The sequence below is a fragment of the Delphinus delphis genome, chromosome 8, assembly GCF_949987515.2.
Source record: "Delphinus delphis chromosome 8, mDelDel1.2, whole genome shotgun sequence".
Lineage (NCBI taxonomy): Eukaryota > Metazoa > Chordata > Mammalia > Artiodactyla > Delphinidae > Delphinus > Delphinus delphis.
This window is the reverse complement of record NC_082690.1, coordinates 7,918,092-7,939,788: the sequence shown is the minus strand read 5'-3', so window position 1 is coordinate 7,939,788 and position 21,697 is coordinate 7,918,092.

Here is a 21,697-nt window from a genome sequence, read left to right as displayed (position 1 = left end):
TAAATTTTGGAGTGTCAATTCACCAGTATGTTTACAAGTACATAGAATGTATTCATGTAATAAAAAAAAAAAAACCTCAAAATACATAAAGTAAAATTTGACAGAACAGCCAGAAGAATTTGACAAGTTCACTAATACCTCTCCTTAATACCTCTTTTAATAATTAACTGATCAATTAGAAAAAATAAGTAAGAATACAGAACAAAGGTGGGAATTCTGGCCTATAAAACGAATCTGCCACCTGCTTTTGTAAATATAGGTGTGAGGTTTTTTTAATTTTTAAATTAAAAGAATTTTATTGAGGTATAATTGACATATAACAATATATTACTTTCAGGTGTAAAGCACAATGATTTGATATTTATATATATTGCAGAAAGATCACCATAGTAATTTTAGTTAACATGTAAATACAGTTTAATGGTGCAGAGCAATGCCCATTGTTTACCTTTGTTGATGGCCACGTTCTTGCAATAATGGTAGAGTTGAGTAACATAGACAGTATTGCCATCAAAGCCTAAAATATTTAGTAAATGGGCTTTTTTCAGAAAAAGTTTAACAATGATATAGAAAATCTCCATTAATATATTTTTAAAATCATATTGGGTTATAATTTATATACAATAAAATACCTAGTTCTTAAGGATTTAGTTTGACGAGATTTGACAGCTATATACACCTGTGTAACCACCACCCAAAACAAGATATAGAACATTTCCATCATCCCAGTAAGTTTCATTTTGCCCCTGTCTAGGCAATTTTCTTACCTTTCACCCTCAACCCACATATCCAGAGGCAATGACTTTCTTATTTCTATCACTATAGGTTAGTTTTACATGTGGTGGAATCATATTGTATATCCTCTTTTCTGTCTGGTTTATATCACTTTACACAATGTTTTTTAGCTTCAACCAGGTTATAGCATTTCTTAGTTATTGTCAAGTAGTATTACATTATGTGATGATTCCACAAATTTTTTTACCTGTTCTCTTTTTGATGGACATTTAGATTGCTATCAGTTTTTGGTCATTATGAATAGACTGGTATGAATATTCTTAGGAAAGTCCTTTAGAGGACTTTCTTGAATAAATATCCAGAAGTGGAAGCTGAGTAGTAGAGTTAATTTTATAAGAAACTGTCAAACATCTTTCCAGACATGTACCACCCCCATCGGCATCATGCAAGGTATCCAATTTCTCAGTAACCTTTGATAGCGTCAGTCTTATTGAATTCAGCTGCCACACTAGTTGGTATGAATATCACATAGGCACTTAAAATTATACATTTTCTTGTACTTTTCCTTGTTTTAGCTGCATCTCACAAATTTTGACATACTGGCTTTTCATTATAATTCAGTTCAAAAAATATTTATTTTTGACCTCTTGATTGTTTCAACAATAGGCTGCTTAATTTTCAAGGATTTAAGGATTTTAAAAGATATCTTTTTGGTTTTACCTTTAATAATGTTGTGGTTAGAGAACATATTCAATGATTTCAATCTTTTGAAATTTATTGGTGTGTGTGTCATGACCTGGTGCATGGTCTGTCTTGGTGAACACTGCATGCACACTTGCAAGAAGTGTGCATTTTGAAGTATTTTGATTTTGTTTCTTTGTTTCTGTAATGCCAGTTGGGTTGAATGAACAATTTGGTTGATGAATATTTGTTTTCAAATCTTCTATATCTTTACTTATTTTTCTACTATTTTTAACCAAATAGTGTTAGAATCATCTAATATAATTGTGTCTTTTTCTAATTTTCCCTTTAATTCTTTTCATTTGTTTTTATATCTAAAGAGTTATTTTTGCTTCATATGTACATATGATTGTTGTATCTTCTTGACCATATGTCTCTCTTTATCTTTGGTATTGCCCTTCATCTTGAAATTTACTCTTCCTGACTCTACCGTAGTTATAAGAACTTTCTTATGATTAATATTTATATAAAATATATTATACATTTTTCTCATCCTTGTGTTTTCAAACTGTCTGCACTTATATTTAAAGTGTGTATCTTGTAAACAGCATTTAGCTGGATCTTGCTTTGATATCCAGTCGGATGAATTTTGTTCTTTAATTGGTGTATTTAGTCTATTTTCTTTTAATTATTGATGTGATTGAGTTTAATCTTACCATCTTGGTATTCATTTTATTTGTCCCATCAGTTTCTTCATCCTCTTCCTTTTGTGCCCCTTTTTGAATCAGTGAGGATTTAGTATTTATCCCCTTTAGCATTTTTAGCTATATGCTAAAAATATATTATTATTTTTAGTATTGCTCAACAGAATACATTATGCACCTTTGCCATAGCAACATCTACCTTCAACTATTATACTATGTCACAGTGTAAAAATCTTAGTTACAATTGTCTCCCACACACGGTAACCTTGTTGCCATGTATTTTGCTTCTACATATTTATATACCTCACAATATATTGTGGTGTTTTTATATTTAATCTGTCAATAATCTTCTTTAGGAATATAACATTATATTAAAATAAAGGTAGAATGTTTTCTATATTTTCCCAAATATTTACCCTTTATGCCATTTTTTATTATTTCTTGCCAAAGTGAGGAAATTTCCTTCTGCTATTTCCCGACTCATTTGAGGTTCTTTTCTATGTCTTTATCCAAATGGTTAGTTTCATTATTTTCACTTTTTTTTTTTTTTTTTTGCGGTATGCAGACCTCTCACTGTTGTGGTCTCTCCCGTTATGGAGTACAGGCTCCGGATGCACAGGCTCAGCGGCCATGGCTCACGGGCCTAGCTGCTCCGCGGCATGCGGGATCCTCCCGGACCGGGGCACGAACCTGCGTCCCCTGCATCGGCAGGCGGACTCTCAACCACTGCGCCACCAGGGAAGCCCTATTTTCACCTTTTTTAAAGTAAGAATAAAAATATCTAGACATATGAAGATTTATCTTAACATTTCTATGTCTGCATTCTAGATGTTTTGATAGGCACTTAATATATTGTTTCCTCATTGGTATGTATTTCTAGAATTGTTTTTCATTATGATCCAAAGACACAAGGACAGTATTTTCTAAGGTCTAAGTTTGCTTTGGCTTGTTTTTTATGTTTCTTTCTAGTTTGAATCTATTGTGTCCAGAGAAGATAATATTATTTACTTTGGGGAATATAATGATTTTTTAAAATTAAGTGCAAGCATTTTGTAAATGCTCTATGAATGTTTGGGAAAATATGGATGTCTACTGTAGGTACACATATTTTCTTCTCTGCCTTTCAAACATATTAAATTCATGAAAGCCCTGTAATAGGTTAAGTATCTCAGGTCAATAGTATTCATTTCAATGGGGAAAAACTGCATTCAATATCAATGTTAATTTTTGTTAAATTATTACCAAATCTTATTAAATGGACATAATTCCCTCAACAGTCAAATAAAACACAATTTTAATAGATACTTTTCATCTAATTAAGTACTCTATCTTATGGCTGTTTTTCTCCTTTCATTGGTAGCTATCACTTACCATACACCTAAAATCATGTAAACAAAATATAATGTATAATACCCATAACATATTATTCAACCTTTAATACAAAAATAAAATAATAAAAACAGAAAGAAAAGAAATAAATGAAAAGCTCATATTTTAGGAACTTGATATATGAAATTATTAGAGAGTGATATGTAAAGTGATTACTAACAAATCATGGGTACTGTGAGAGGAAAGTTAAACCACCATGTTTCAGTATAACACTGCAGACGTGACTGCATAGTTATTTTATTCTGCTCTCAGTTTTGAGCTCCTCTGTGAGCTGCACAAAGTCGAAATAAGAATGCTAAGTAAAATTCTTTATAAATCAACTTCCCATTATCCAAATAAGCATATCTAAGAGTATATTTCAAACCACCTTTTTAAAAAAATTTTTTTTATTTATTTTATTTTTGGCTGTTCTGGGTCTTCATTGCTGTGTGTGGGCTTTCTCTAGTTGTGGCAAGCGGGGTTACTCTTCCTTGCGGTGCATGGGCTTCTCATCATGGTGGCTTCTCTTGTTGTGGAGCACGGGCTTTAGGTGCACGGGGTTCAGTAGTGTGGCTCGCAGGCTCTAGAGCGTAGGCTCAGTAGTTGTGGCGCACAGGCTTAGTTGCTCTGCGGCATGTGGGATCTTCCCAGACCATGGCTCAAACCCATGTCCCCTGTATTGGCAGACAGATTCCTAACCACTGCGCCATCAGGGAAGCCCAAACCACCCATTTTATTACTTTCCTACTTGACGTGACAAAGAATGAGAATAATGTACACCCTCCGTTATAATTACGAGTTAGCCAAATCCTTTTATTTCTCCTTACTTTTGCTTTTTATAAGTTAGCTCTTGTTGAAAACATAAAAGACAATAGCCACTATAGCCTACTATATCTTCAAAGTATATTAGTGTTTAATAAAGAATAACTTTTTTAAACAACTTTCTTTAAATTTGATTATGGATGCCATTAATATTACCTCTTTTCCTTTCTTTGTTGGGTAGACTTGAGGTTTTGTTTTTATTTATTTTGTATCTCTTGTAAATAGCACACAAGTTTGTGGGGCTTTTTTTTGTTATTTTGTTTTTTTTTCTTTTCTCCCAAGTGGGCCTTGCCTCTATTTGAAGAGTTTTTAATTAAATTATGTTTTTGTTTTTGTTACTTGCATGATACCTTGCTTTTTAGGTATCTCTGATGTCTTCTCTTTTTTTCTTCTTTTAATATTCATGTCATTTATAACAGTGTTTCCTTTGCTTTTTGCTTTCCTTTGACATTTTCAAAGTTATTTAGTACATTGTTTTTAAAATTCTATTAAAAGTTGGTTTTAAGATTTTAAAAATATTTTCAAACTTACTGGTTTCAATTTGTAAAATTATATTTGTAAAAAATATATTGACTTCTGTTTATTTGAAGTAAGAAATCAGTAATACATCCAACTTCCCTTCCACACCTTTTCAATTTTGGTTACTACCACCTCTTATTTTAGATCTTTCTTATTATTTCTTTATAACGTATATTTTATTTTAAAACTTTTGTTTGACACAAATTTCATTATTGTAGCCATATTAACAGCAATCATTTACTGTTTTCTGGTACCATTGCTCATTATGAATAATATAATAGCACAACCTCCCCATTATTGAGTTTATTTTAATCCATCTCTTAGTCAACAAAAGTAGTTCTTTGAGTAGTTTTGATTTAGAAAGTTCCAGAATTGAGCAGAATACTTTTTCAGAATTATTACAACTTAAAATTATTTTCTCTGCCCACATTTATGCACTCAATTCATGTAGAATTTTTGTGCCATCTTCTTTCTACCCAAAGACCTATGGGTATCATTACTCCATTGTATCTGAAATAACATGTTGCAGAGAAGAGTGATACCAGATGAATTTTTTACATTTATAAGCATAGTTTTTTCTATTTGAATTCTTAAAGATGTTGCCACTATTAAAAATTTCACATAAAACCTCTAACACTTCTATTTTTTAAAAATCTGGGTTTTAGTAATCCACTTTATTATGAAAACTCAAATCTTTGGATTAGGAAAGTGTTTTTGTTTTTTATTTTAGAATTTCTCATTCTTTATCTGCTGTGCTTGTTTCTTTTGAAATTCTAATTTTATATAAAATATCCAAAAACAAATATACACTATATAGTCTCTCATTATTTTTGCTCCTATTTTTTTCTGAGTTTTGCAAGCATTTTTCAAGTTATGCTTATGTCATGTGTTCAATTCTAATCAAAATCCAAATTCTTGTTCATTGAATCAATTACAATTACTGAATGTAAAAATTTTCCTTTTTCATCTCCCACAGTCTCTCCTGACAACATTCCTGTTAAACATTCCTGTTTAACATTTAATTCTGAGACAAAGTCTTCCTTTCCCAGTGGACAGTCAATAACCAACCAACTCTTCCACTGCAATTCAATATTTATTATGTTGCAAGCAAATGTTTAAATTTTCTAGGATCAAGATTCTCCTTTTTCTAATTTTCAGAATGAAGGTCAGAGCTTTTCATTTTTATATGTATTTTTTGGTTACTTTGATGAGAACTGTGGACATGGACATTTAGATGTACGTACTCAAGTAACCTACCATACCCTCCATAACCTAGAGTGTAGTTTTGCCATTATTTTGTATTATAAATATTATGTCACTGCCCTACTTAAAATTCTTCAGTGTTTTCCCGTTGTCTGAAGATAAAGTTAAAATGATTTACCATTGTATGCAAAGCCTTTTAAAATCAAATCATTAACATGGAATCACACACTACTGATCCACGGACTTTATCTCCAACCTGCAGATATTTTGTTTATGCAGTTCCTTGTCTATTCATTTCACTATAAATGCTTTTAGCCTGGCTTGCAATCTCCAGCTGCCATAGTTCTCATTATTTCCCATTCTTTTATACTGCGCCCTTCATACCTCTAAATTTTCCATCTGAGCGTGGAAGTCTTCTGAGTTTGCCATTTCTCTATTTCCAACTAATATTTCAGCCACTGTAGAACTATTTTCATTTCTCTGCCCTGTGATTTCTCTTACTCCTGTATTTGTGCCTCTCCTAGGAATATCTTTTCCTCTCTCACTCATTCTTTTCCTTGCCACTACTATTTGTCCTTCAAATTTTGACTTAGACCCCCACTTTATCTTAGAAGCCTGCCATGATTCCCCAGGATGGGTAAGACATCTTACTGATGTACAGTCATAGAAATCTTTTCATGCTTCTCATGTAGTGCCCACTACACTATGTTATAATTCTATGTTTACTTGTTATTTTCTCTCTCCAGATATGAACTCCTTGAAGGTGGAATTGTACCTTTAATCTTTGTGTCTTCTATATATGCCAGGAAAGACATTCTAGAAAAAAACGTTAAAGTCATAATTATATGAATGTAAAATTTTTTCTAAAAGGGATATTTAAATTTTAAAGGATATATATAGTTTGATCAAGACTTTGACATACATTTATGGCATAACTAGAAATAAAAATGGCCTAACTACTGATTTATTCCTGCCTTTTTTTGGAAAGAAACATATGCTTTATTTCTTGATGACTTTATGTGTCACAGGGTTTATTCATTTATGCAATAAAACATTATTAAGTGTTTGATGTGTCAGGAACATAATAATGTCTAGGAATACTTGTGCACAGTAATACACCCTACTTTCACATTGGGTGAATACTTGCAGTATTTCCCAAATAACTGTCCGAATTTCAGAAATGTATTTTAGTTACTGGATGTGTGTTACAGGACAAAAAAATATGAAATAGATTTGTTTCAGAGTTTTTGTAGAGAAAAAATAAACTTTTAAAAATGTTTCTTTTTTACCTTTTAAGAAGACTCACTGTGTACCTCAAAGATTTCCTCCAGAAATCTTTCTTATTAGAAAAAGATCACAGAAGAGTCCATTTGAAATTCTCCTATTTAAAATGAGGTAAATAGTGATCAATGTGAGAGGGAGCTCCTCATTTACCCCAAAATAAAACTCCATACAATGCGATTTCCAGCAACATATTATGAGAGTGGACTGCCTTTGGCTTTTAGCTTCTCTTCATTCTACTTCCTTCCTGATTCCTTAATATTTAATCCAGGGCTAACACTATGCAAACTTCAACAGAGAAACCTGTTCATATATTCTATTTGAAAATTATGAGTTTTAATAGAGTGTGGTTTGAGCACCAAAAGTGGTAAAGATTTTTGCCTCACAAATATATTACTTGCTTTCTGGTACTATGTGTAGCCTCTGAACTTCTATAATTTTTTTTGAGGATATGTACACTTTAAAAGAAAATCACTATTTCATTCAAAGGAAGGTAGATAGGAGTTTAGTTTAAATTGGTTTTAGTTTTTTTGTTTGTTTTTGTTTTTTAAATTAGTGGGCCAAATGTTTGGTTTAGTAAGTGAGAAAAATGTTTATATTTTTTGAGTCGCCTAGAATATTGCGGCATATTTTTCATGGCAAAGTTTAACCTCTGAGCTATTTGGTTTAAACCATTTGTTTATCAGTGGTTAGCACTGGAGTCTGGTTTCCAGTAGCTTCAGAGAACATGGTCTGACCTTTACTCTTGATGAATTTACCTTCAAATCCAAACCTGAAGATGACTTATTAAAATAGTTCACCAACTTTTCAAACCAACCTTGTTTCAGTATTTTCCAAGGAGTATAGAGGGAAGAAAGATGTTTCAGTGGACCTATAAATAAACCTTTCACTGGGTTGGAAAACATTTGTACTGGGGAGAGTTAAGACCCAGCTGATTTCACTCCATTTTCTTGTCCAAGGATGTAGTCAGAGGTTAATATCTTGGCCAATGTCTATCTGAATAGCACTAAGGAGAATGAAACTATTCTCCCTGAAGCAAGAGGTCTCTGGGTCTAATATAACTTAGAGATCTAACTGATCACTGTGGAGTTATCAGGAGTCTGCAATGTCTTTTGAGAAGAAATTGTATCATTTTTATTGCATGCTACACAATACTCTTGGAGTTTATGTTTTAAAGAAGACAGTAGTCCATTAGAAAATAGATTATAATATAATTTGACATAATGATACATACTGATCATGTACTAAGAATGTACAAAGCAAAGTAAGTATGTACAAAGTTAGTAAAAGCCAGGTTACTGGAAAAGAGAAGCAGAGCATCAGGAGTGGAGGGGAAGCTGTATGTCAAATAAGGTCAAGGAAAAACTCTAGAGGAAAGCCTGGAAAAGAATCCTCTACAGAGAAGAGTGTAGCCATGCAACGATTAGGGTTGAATCTACCAGACAGAGAGCACAACAAAAGTGTAAAGGCTGCAAAATGGGCAGAGATTTGGCATATCCAAGAAAAATCCAGAAGGCTAGTGTTGCTAGAACATAATGAAGAAAGGAAAAACTAGTAGGAGATACAGGTGAGGGACAGGCCATATAATGTCTTCTAGGCCCCGGTGAGGAATTTGCATTTAAAGTATAAGGGGAAGCCATTGAAGGATTTTATGAAGGAAAGAAACATACATTATATTCATTTTTAAAAATAGTTGAGTCTGCTCTGTGTAGAAAGATCTGTAGGAAATCACTAGCAGGGTCAGATAGGCCAGATAGAACCAGGCGAGACAGCAGCAGCTGGAGGAGAGACCAGGTAATAGCAGAGCAGCCTGGACTAAGATGCAGCTGTAGAGTTGCTCAACAGTTGGAGACATACCTCACTCTGAAGAGAGAGCCGACAGCACTTGCTGATGAATTATATTCAGCGAATAAGAGAAAGTTTTTGGCCTGAGTCATTGGAAGGATGAGGGAAATGTTTCTTGATTTGGAAGCAGTAGAGCAAAGAGCAAGTTTAGGAGGGAAAAACGAAAGTTTTGTTTTTGTAAGACTGGTTTGATATGCCTAATTTGAAAACAAAATGGAGATGTCAAGGAGGCAATTAAATTTCCAAGTCTGAATTCCTGAGAGAGTTTAGGGCTAGAAATGTCATTCTGGGATACATCACCATAGCGATGGTTTATGAAGTCAGGCTGCCGAGGGAAAGAGAAAAAGCGTATAAAGAGCAGTAGACTAGGGACTGATCTGGAGCAGGCCAGCTCTTAGGAGTCAGGAAGAGAAGGGGACACAGCAAGGAAAAATGGGAAGGAATGGAGAGCCATTTGGAGAAGACCCAGGGAAGTGAGGTGTTCCCAAAGTCAAATGAAGAGAGTTCTTTAAGGACGAGTGGTCCCATGTCAAATGCTGTATAGAAATTGAGGAAGAGGAAGAGAGAGAATTGATCATTGGATTTGGTGAGATGGGTGTCTTTAGTGACCTTGACAAGAACGGTTTCAATACCGCAGTGGGAAGAAATTTTGATTCGGGTGGATAAACGGGCGGCAGTATTTTAAGGAAGTCATGGGAATAAACATGGACAAATCATTCAGATTTTTGATGTGAATTAGGGAGAGAAATGAGACAGGATGGGGTTGTAGGGTTTACTAGGAGTCAAGGGAGGATTGTTTTTGTTTTTGAGATGGAAACTATTACAGCCTGTGTACTGATGGAATGAATAATTCAGAAGAGAGGGGGAAAGTAGGCTGTTAATTTGGGGAACAAATTCTTTCAAAAAGCAAGAGTGGAGAGACTGAGAGAGGGAAGGACTGATTCCAAGAGCAGAGCCAAGGAATAAAAGCCAGGAGAAACACTCCACATGAGGGACAATGAGGGGTAAGAGGGGGCAAGAGGGGGCCCCAGCCATAGGCTCCTCTCTTTGTAGTAAACCAAAAAGACACACCAACTCCAGAAACTAGAGCAAAATGGGAATTGTAAGGACATCTGTTAGGAGTAGGTAGTGTAAGGGAGGAAAAATAGACTTTTCCCTGTAACCTCCTAGATTCTCTAACTAGGGCCCTGTAAATCAGGCTGACAAAAGGCAGATTAAGAAGAGAAGAACAAACAGAAGTTTATTAGCATGTGCATCATGCATACCCAGGGGCTTACTCAGTGATAGGTAAAGGGATGATTAAAACTTGGGGCTTATATAGCACCTTGACAAAGATAATAATTTTGTAGAGGAGTGACAAGACAAAGGAAGGAGGGTTTAGGCTTTTCGGTGGCAAACTGTGGAAAGGTAAATTTATAGGGAAACTCATGGAAGATAAGGCCTACTTTGTAAGGGTTTTTTTGTAGATTTCTCTGCTGCCATCTCTGGGTTGATAAGGGTCTATAGTTGTCTCCAGTGATAAACTTCTGCCCTTCCTGGTAGAGAGGGTAGGCGGGACACCTTTACAAATTTATGTCTTGTATTTAGGCAAATAGGGGGAAGGCAGAGAGCTTGACTCTATTTCTTGTCAACTGCCTTCAGTTCAAAATAATCCCTATGCCAGAGTGGCATGATTTTTTGAGGTGACACACTCTGAACCCGTTTAGTAAAAAAGCTGCACTTAGGGAATCTAGCTGCTTCCTGTCTCTGTCGATAGATCATTCCCAGACTCCTGGTTAGGCCAGGCTCCCTTTGGAGCAAACTCAAACCCCTGAGCTTCCCCACTGCAGGGCTTTAGTGCAAGTTGGCAGAGGGTGTAGGATAGACGTGACTCAATAATAAGGATTTTTTGGATTTATAATAACAAATCTTTCACGTTGATTACTTTATTGATTGGTATAAGAAAGATTGTGAATATTATCTTTTCAATTGGCTAATGGGTAAAAGCCAGGCATTGCTTCCAGCATCTAAATGTATGGGAAACAGCATGGAAGTATGCCAGTTATCAAGGATAAACCAGCTGGAGATCAGAACCTCATAAATCATTCTAAGGATGATAATCACATGAGAATAACTAAAAACTAGCTTTATGTGTAATATACTTTTACAAAAAAACAAGAGCTATTAAATATTTTAAATTTTTAACATTTTAATTCTTTTCATTTTTAAAATTTAGAAACACAAGATAATACAAAAATGTGAATAAAACACTTATATACTGTTTAACAAATGGTCGTAAGTGTAACTCCACAAAACGTAAGAAACAACTCTACCAAAACAACTCGATTCCCTTGTTCTACAATCTGTTCTACTCCGTCTCCCCTAGAAATAGCCACTATTCTGGCTCTAGTTACAATCATTGATATGTTTTTCTTTGTAGTTAATCATATCTAGAAGTATCCCTAAAGCTTTACACACACACACACACACACACACACACACACACACACCCCCAAGGTACTTCTGTGTCGGTTCATCTTTCTTCTTTTGTCCCCATTTCCCCCTGTGGCTATGGCCACCTACCTTTACATCTTAAAATAGGAATTTACAGTAACTCCTCCTCAGGGTTATGTTTCAAAGACTGGAAGGGCAGAAATGAGTATAAGGCAATATCAACCAGGTACTTGTTCAGATGTGAACCTAACCTCTATCACTTGAAGAAAGTCATCAGAGTACTGTTTTTGTATGAACATACTTCCCAAGGAACCTTAGACCTTAAGCTCTTTGTTTTCCTAGACTAGCCCCAGAGAAACTGTGGAATTAATCTCTCTGCACCACTCACACACTTAGCCTTTCCTTTTGACAGCTGGTGCCTTCATAAATGTTGCCTGACTCTCTAGCAGGTGACCAGTCTTCCTTGAAGATTTTTGAACTTAACTTTCCAAACTCCATTTCCTTAAAGACTGACCTACACTGTTTCCCATTCCTGAACTGTCTGATAATCAGAGATAATAAACACATGGTTGAAGTCTACTAAAAATTTTTACTATATTTCAAGTATCTTGCTGGGTATTTTATGTGTTTAAATGCATGATTTTGACATTAATCTTACAAGATAGGTCTTATATTATCTTCATTTTACAAATGGGAAAAACTGAAGCCCAATATAATATACCTAGTAAATGTCAGAAAGAATTTTCACCTTGGTCTGGCTTACTAGAATATACAATACTCTCTCTAATCATAACATATTCTACTGCTTTTCATTAACTAATTCAAGCTCAAGTGTTACTAATAGGTATTGTACAAATGGTAGAATTTGAGCATAGTAAGTTGGCTAGTGTCAACTCAAGTTACTAAATACAAGTAGGTCACTTTAGTCAATCTTTGTCTCATAGTAGTTATACAGACTATAATAAGGAGATATTGGTGGTTTTATGTCTAAGGGTTTATTGCCTTCAGTTATCTTGGATCAATGCTTCACCAAAGGTAAATTTTAAAATATAGATAGAAATTATTATGTAAAATAAATATTCACCAAATAATATTTAGTAAGGTTATAAAATGAAAAGATTATGGAAGCTGGCCATTTTCTACAAGTGTAGGGAGATACAGACGTTTCCATTATTATACACAGATCAGAAACTCTGATAGATCTTCCTATAACAATAAAAGCAGAGCCTAAATAAATTATAATAAACAAACTTCTAAAATAAAAATGTGTACTCTCAAACAAGTAAGGAAAATATACAAATGCAACAAAAGAAAACAGAAACCAACCACCACCACCAACATCAACAGAAACTAATAAGCAAATACAAAATCAGGAATTGACCTGTAGATAAATGCCACTGTTTATGCCTAAATGGAAAAATAAGTTCTAGCTCTCTCACCATGGGTGGAGAATAGGGACTCCCACATTAATCCTTTGTCCAATAAGAAGTTAAGCCAGTCCTGGATTGATACTATCCCCCCAGCTCTTGGGTGAGTCAAATGAAAACTGTTTCTACAGTAAACCATTCAGAAATTTAGCTCTTAGAATGTCAAATTTGAGTTAATACTCATCAATTATGAGGAATCCAAAGAAACAAGGTGACACTAATAGTTGGCAGAAACAAATATAATATCATTTTAAACACTTAAGAACTTAAGATATTGAATTATCTAGTACAGGATATAAAATGTATGAAATGTTTAAAGAAATAAACGATAAAACAACAATTAAGTTAAAAGAACATATAACATACTTAGATTTTAAAAGAACCAATAGAACTTTTATATTTATGTTAAATTTTTGTTTATATTAATATTCTATTCCTATAACAAATATAATTTATAATAAATTTATACTAAAACAAAATAGGAGGTTTAAAAAAAGAGAAAGTTTAAAAGAGTTAGTAAATCAGAAGGTAGATCCAGATAACTGACCATAATGGAACACAGAAAAACAGGGAGAGAAAATATAAGAGGGAAATAGACACAGTGAATAAAATAAGGAACTTTAACACACCTAAACTATGTCCCAGAATGAGAACATAGACCGAATGGATGAGAGGCCTTATTTGAAGAGATATTAGCTGGGAATTGTCCAGGTGTGTATAAAGAAATAAAAAGACAGTTGTCCACTCCAATGCATATTTTAGTGAATTGGCAGAACAACAGTGATAAACAGAAAATCTAAATGCCTAAAGGAGAGAATGAGAGAGATACATTTGTAATTAAATGACAATTAGACAAACAGTATAGTAGTCTCCCCCAGTGGATGCCTGAAACCACAAGTGGAGTGTGCAAGAAATGTTTTGCCCCTCACCATCCCTGTCCCAAGGCTAAGGGAAAAAAAGCAATCTCAAAACTTGGCAATGAGTGAAAGGAAGAAAAATATTCCTTTAAGAATTTGGAAAAACTAGCCTCATGCTGATTTGTAGTCCATATGCACACACCCAGGTAATATACAGAATCGCAAACTCAGCATTTAGTGATTTGAGACTGTATAGTGTCCACAAGTACCTAACAGAAGTGAATGAAATCTACTCTGAAGGAACCAAGAGACATTTAATGTGTCAAAGAATTTGTATTAAAAACTATTTTAGGGAAAATAAGAAGTTCATGGTCAAAAATAACTAAACTTACAAGTAAGTGAAGTATTTTTGAGTGGGACTAGAAAAAAATTTAAAAAACAGCAGAAACAGATTGGTACAAGTTTCATAAAATGAAATCTTCAGACACATACTCCAAGGGATGGAGAGAAGGAGGGAGGGGGAGAGAGAGAGAAAGAGAGAGAGGGAGGAAGAGGAGGAGAAGGGAGGGAGAGACTATGTTTAATATTTTAAAGAAATAAAATTACAAGTTTGAAAATATATGCAAGAAAAAAAGAAATATAGAAATGGATATGAAAAATTGAAAGGAGCCTACTGGAATTTTATAAATAAAAACATAAGTATTGCAATTTAAAACAGTATAAGTTAAACTAAAGTTTAAGCACAATTGTTGAATTGAACTAAAAGAGAGAGATGAAGAAATTGCCCAAAATCCTGTAAAGGTAAACAGAGAAATGGGAGTAGAAAGAGAGATTAAGAGACCTGAATGAGAAGGTCTTATCAAAGACCAAGAATAAGAAGGGAGACCAAAATAGGTTGTAGACAATATTTGAAGATCCGTTAGCTAAAAATTTTCTAAAACAAATGAAGGGTACAAAGAAATAGATTCAAGAAGCCAGATGAATCCAAATCAGGATAAATGAAAAGAAGTGCAAAACTGGGTACTCCACGGTAAAACTATAGAACTCCAAAGACAAGAAATAGGTAGACAGAGAGAAGAGACAGTTAGTTGAAAGTTGATTCCATATCAACAGCAATGAAAGCCAGAAAAGGAAGTAATATTTTCAATATAAGAAAGAGAAAATAACTACCGTCCTATAATCTCTACCTAGTGGAAATATCTTTCAAGAAAAATCAAGTGAATAAAGTCTGAGAAAGTTTGCCATCAACAGATTTCACAAAAGGAAATTCTAAAAATATTCTTTAAGCAGAATGAAGTGTTCCGAGAGGAACAGTTTGAGATATAAGAATGAATATATAGCAGAAAGGGTGATAAATACATGGATGATATAAAGACAAATGGATTAGAAAAAAATTTTCTAGTGGGTTTTGAAAAATATAATTTCAAGACATTAGAATACAAAGCAAGGGAAGGTGAATGAAGCTTAAAATGAACTAAAGAGGGGGTCAAGATTTGGGGAATGATAGAATAAAGAGCTCAATAGACCCTCCCCACAACAAAACAATTTAACTGATGAATTTGATTTTAAAAATAATTTTAAATATCTGGAAATTGTCTTAAGGACATAGAATAAATGAAAAAATTCATTCAAGAAAATCTACTCAGTGTCAGTAAGAATGATGCCAGTCTGTTGCATTTGAACCATGTCCTGCTCTCTTACTCCTCCCTCCCAATGTCTGTGTTATAGAAGCTTTACCTGAGCCCTCTACTCTGGGCAGGTGAGACCCACAAGACAGGAGGTCTCTCTCCCTGCAGATTACAGTCTGGGGCTAACATATTCACCCCAGAAAGGTCAGGCTGCCTTCATTTCTCATTTCCCCCAGACCCATGTTGCAGAAGCCCTATTCCAGGCAGTGATGGCTGAGGGTGAAACCAAGGGCAGTCATCAGTCAGATCCCTTAAATTATAACTTGCTTAATAAATAATATCCTGTAACTTGTCTTCAATGACCAAGCTTGCTTTAGTTGTTCTTACAAATCACATACCTTCCAAGCTTCATGTAGCTTAGACAATATATCAAAAGACTCCTTTGAGCACCCCCTGTTGATAACACTTCTGACTGATGAGTCACTATAGTAAGGATCTCTTAAGTTGCTTTTCAGGAACACGGAGTTAGTCCTGACCAGTTAAAACTGGTCAAGGCCACGGACCATTCAACTGGTCCTGCACAAGTGTCTGATGGATGACCTTTTGACCTCAGAGAGTCAAAACTCCACCCTCACCTCAGGTTAATGCCACCATTCCTATCAAAATCCTTATTAAAATGCCTGCTGGTTTTTTGAAGAAATCAACAATGTGATCCTAAAACTCACAAAGAAATGCAAGGGGCTCAGAATAGTTTAAATAATGTTAGATAAAGAAGAATACAGTTGGAGGATTCACATTTCCCAATTTCAAAACTTAATACAAAGCTCTAGTAATCAAGACAGTATGGTATCAGCAAATAAAAAATTAATAAATAAAGGATATGAACAGATATTTCTTCAAAGTAAATATACAAATAGGCAATAAACACATGACGAGATGTTCAACATCATTAGCCATTAAGGAAATGTAAGACAAGACCTTAATGAGGTACCACTTTACACCCACTTGGATGGCTATCATCAAAAAGACAGATAGGGGGCTTCCCTGATGGCGCAGTGGTTGAGAATCTGCCTGCTAATGTAGGGGACAAAGGTTTGAGGCCTGGTCTGGGAGGACCCCACATGCCGCAGAGCAACTGGGCCCGTGAGCCACAACTACTGAGCCTGCGCGTCTGGAGCCTGTGCTCTGCAACAGGAGAGGCCGCGATAATGAGAAGCCCGCGCACCGTGATGAAGAGTGGCCCCTGCTTGCCACAACTAGAGAAAGCCCTCACACAGAAACGAAGACCCAACACAGCAAAAATAAATTAATTAATTAATAAACTCCTACCCCCCACCACCAAAAAAAAGACAGATAATAACACGTGTTGATGAGGATTTGGAAAAATTTAAATGCTCATACACTGCTGGGAGGATGTAATATAATGCAGTCTTTTTGGAAAACAGTTTAGCATTTCCTCAGAATACTAGCATAGAGTTACCATATGCCACAGCAATTCCACTCCTAGTCATATCCCCCAAAGAAATGAAAACATATGTTCACACAAAAACCTATACATGAATGTTTATAACATTCTTTTCTTTTTTTAACATCTTTATTGGAATATAATTGCTTTACAATGGTGTGTTAGTTTCTGCTTTATAACAAAGTGAATCGGTTATACATATACATACGTTCCCATATCTCTTCCCTCTTGCATCTCCCTCCCTCCCACCCTCCCTATCCCACCCCTCCAGGTGGTCACAAAGCACCGAGCTGATCTCCCTGTGCTATGCGGCTGCTTCCCACTAGCTATCTATTTTACATTTGGTAGTGTATATATGTCAGTGCTACTCTCTCACTTCGTCCCAGCTTACCCTTCCCCCTCCCCATGTCCTCAAGTCCATTCTCTACGTCTGCATCTTTAATCCTGTCCTGCCCCTATGTTTATCAGAACCATTTTTTTTTAGATGCCATATATATGTGTTAGCATATGGTATTTTTCTCTCTCTGACTTAGTTCACTCTGTATGACAGTCTCTAGGTCCACCCACCTCACTACAAATAACTCAATTTCGTTTCATTTTATGGCTGAGTAATATTCCATTGTATGTATGTGCCACATCTTCTTTATCCACTCATTTGTCAATGGACACTTAGGTTGCTTCCATGTCCTGGCTATTGTAAATAGAGCTGCAATGAACATTGTGGTACATGACTCTCTCTGAATTATGGTTTTCTCAGGGTATATGCCTAGTAGGGGGATTGCTGGGACATATGATAGTTCTATTCTTAGTTTTTGAAGGAACCTCCATACTGTTCTCCCTAGTGGCTGTATCAATTTACATTCCCACCAACAGTGCAAGAGGGCTCCCTTTTCTCCACACCCTCTCCAGCATTTATTGTTCATAGATTTTTTGATGATTGTCATTCTGACTAGTGTGAGGTGATATCTCATTGTAGTTTTGATTAGCATTTCTCTAATGATTAGTGATATTGAACATCCTTTCATGTGTTTTACAACAACATTCTTAATAGTTAAAGAGCAGAAACAACACAAATGTCCATCAACCAACAGATGGATAAGTAAAATGTGACATCTCTCTAATAGAATATTATTCAGTCATAAAAATGAATGAAGTTCTGATACATTCTACAATACCAATGAATCTTGAAAACTTTATTCTAAATGAAAGAAGCAAGACACAAAAGACCACATATTGTATGATTCCATTTAATATCTAAAATAGGCAAATCTATACCAACAGATAGTAGATTAATGGTTGTCTGGGGTGAGGGAAGGTGTTAGGAGGTGAGAAATAATTGCTAATGAGTAAGTGGTTTCTTTTAGGGGGAGGAAAACGTCCCAAAAATTAGATTGTGGTGATGGTTGCACAACCCTGTGAATATAATACTGAACATTGAACTCTTCACTTTAAATAGTTAGTCATATGGTACATGAATTGTATCTCAGTAAAGCTGTTTTAAAATAAAGGAAACCAAACATCCTTCTGGAGGACGGTGAGGTTGCTATTAATTCTGACTCAGATTAGTTATGTGTGCTTGTTGTAATTACTAGAGTGACTATTAAACAAAAATAATAACATTCATATTTTCTGAACTAGTATAGGTAAGAATAGAATCAGGAAAAAGTACATAATTAATAAAAAGAGGACAAAAAAATGAAAGGAAAGAAACACAGAAAGGTGGGATGAATAGAAGGCACATAATAATTGGTTGTATATAAATATGCTAAGTACCTATAATTAACATAAATGATAAAGTGCTTCAGGGAAAAGACAAATATTATCACATTTGAATTTTAAAACTCTAGCTATTTATTTATAATATATACATCTAAAACATAAGGATACCAAAAGATTAAGAATAAAAATACAGCCCAAATATTCTAGGCAGATTTCAATCAAGATAAAGGTGGTTTAATTATATTAACATGAGATGAAATACACTTTAAGGTAAAACAAACTTACTAAATATTAAAAAGTTCAGTTCATAAGCAAGGAGAAAAATAAGAGGAAAAGCATAAATTAATGAAATAGAAAACAAATTGATCAACAAACCTGAAATTTGATATATGAAACAATTACAAATTTTAAACCAAATATGTGGTGAGATTGAGCAAGACAAAAATAAAAGGCACAAATAATCATCATTAGAAATGAAAAAGAGTCAGTGTAGACATCGACAATATAACAAGATGATATTATTAACAGCCTTGTGCCAACAAGTTCAGAAATTTATATAGATGTACTATATCCCTAGGAAAATAAAAATTAACAACACAATAATTTAAAATCTGAATTGTTTTGTTTCTATTCAAGTAATGAATCCGTATGTAACTTTATACCTTCCCACAAGAAAATCTACATACGTAGCTGATTTTGTGAACCAGTTTTACCAAATAGTCAAAGAAAAAACAATTTTCACTGTATACAAACTTTACAGAGTTATCAAGAATGATTACTTCCCAACTCAATTTATGAGACAACAAAACCTAAAAGGACAGCAAGAGAAAGAAAAACCTTAGGCCTAAAAGCTAATAGCATGCAACACCGATTATGAAAGGGAGGTGGAGGTACCCGAATTATAAAATTGGGGATGAAAAATGTATAGAATTATAGATTTTATAAGCATTAAAAATAATCAGGGGATATAATAAACACATATGCCAGTATATTCAACAATTTGGATGAAATGGACAAATTCCTTAAAAAATTTTAACTTACCAAAGCCGACAAAGAAGAAATAGAAATGGATGCCTTCAACTGGTGAATTCTATTCTAGAGAATAGAAAGAATGAGCATGTTCCAACTTCTTGTATAAGACCTTGATTCCAAAACTTGACAATAATAATTGATCATTATAGATCAAGCTTCTTCTTAAACATAGATGAAAAAAATCCTTTAAAATAATTAGCAAATTAAATTTAACAATATATAAAGAAGATAATACAGCCCAACAAATTGAGGCTTATTTCAGGAATACAGGAGGTTTAACATTTGAAAATAAATTGATGTAATTCTCTAAATTGAAAGGAAAAAATCATTTTATAATGCTGATAGATTAGATACAGCAAGATTATTCAACAAAATTTAACACCCATCCATGAGAAAAACTGTTTGCAAGCTAGAAATAGGGCTTACTTAAGCTGAGAATCCATATTTTTTAAATCCTTCAATTTCATGGTTAAATATTGTACTTTTTCTCTCTGAAATCAGTAATGAGACCAGATTTACGCTAACACCACTTCTATTAAAAATTGTATCAGAGGTTCTAGCCAATGCAATGGAGAAAAATAAGTCATAATTATGGGAAAGGAAGTAGGGTATTATTTATAGATAATGTGATTGTATATGTAAAAAATGAAATGAATACAAAACTATTAGAATTAATAAATAAATTTAACAAGAATATTGTATACAAAGTCAATGTGCAGTACCAACTGCAATTCTATAAACTAGCAAAAAACAAATAAGAAACAAAATTTTAAATGATGCCATTTATATCAGCACTAAAAAGCATCAAATACTCAGGAAGAAATTTGAAGAAATATGTGCAATGTGTCTACACTGGAAACAATGACACACTATTGAGATAAATTAAATGAGACCCGAATAAATGGAGTATGTATAATGCTCATGGGTCAGAAGACTCAATACAAGCAAAAATGCCAGTTCTTCACAAACTATCTCTAGATTCAATGCCATTCCAATTAAAATCCAAGCAGGTATATGTGTATGTGTGTATGCAAATTGATAAGCTGATATCTGCAAAAATTTGGAAAGGCAAAGGGCCAGGAGTCATAAAAATAAAGCTAGGAGAATTACTGTAAGATATTAAGGTTATTATGAAGCTCTCATAACTAAGACATTGTAGTATTAGTGCACAGATAGACTAATAGAACAGAATAGAAAGTGTAGAAATAGACTTTCACATACTTAGCTCCTGATGTATCACAAATATGCCACCAGTAAGGAGGAAAGGATGAGTTTTCCAATAAATGGTGATGGGTCAATCAGACAGCTAAATGAAGAAACATGTAACTTTATCTCTACTTATCAATATATACAAATACCAATCCGGTTAGGTAGCAAATCTAAACATAAGAGATATAACAATAAAGTTTTAGAAATAAGCACAGGAGAATATCATATCATGAATTGGGTAAAGATTTCTTAAATAGGTCACAAAAATATTAACCATAAATTAAAAGAAACTAATAAATTTTGCTATAATTAAATTAACTTCTGTTTCTCGAAAACCACTACTGCAGGATGAAAAAGTCAAAGCACAGTAGTATTCATCTACTCAATAAAGCACAAATCTCAAGAATATATAAAGAATTCTTACGAGTCTGAGGGAAAAAAAGGCAGATTTGAATAGGCATTTATGTAGTGAGAATATCCAAATGTATAATAAATATATGAAAAGATGCTCACCATAGTCACCAAGAAAACAGAAATTAAAATCACAGTGAGATTTCACTAGTACCCACCAGAATAGCTGAAATAGAAAAAGATGGAAAATAATAAGTGTTGACAAGGATAGGGAACAGCCTGCAACCATATACATGGAGTTCACCCAGTGGAATGTGAATTGGTAGAGCCAATTACATTTTGGAAACTGTTGTGACAGTATCTGTATACTTAAGCTCAACATGCATTTTAGAAATTCCACTCCTTTGTATACCCCCAA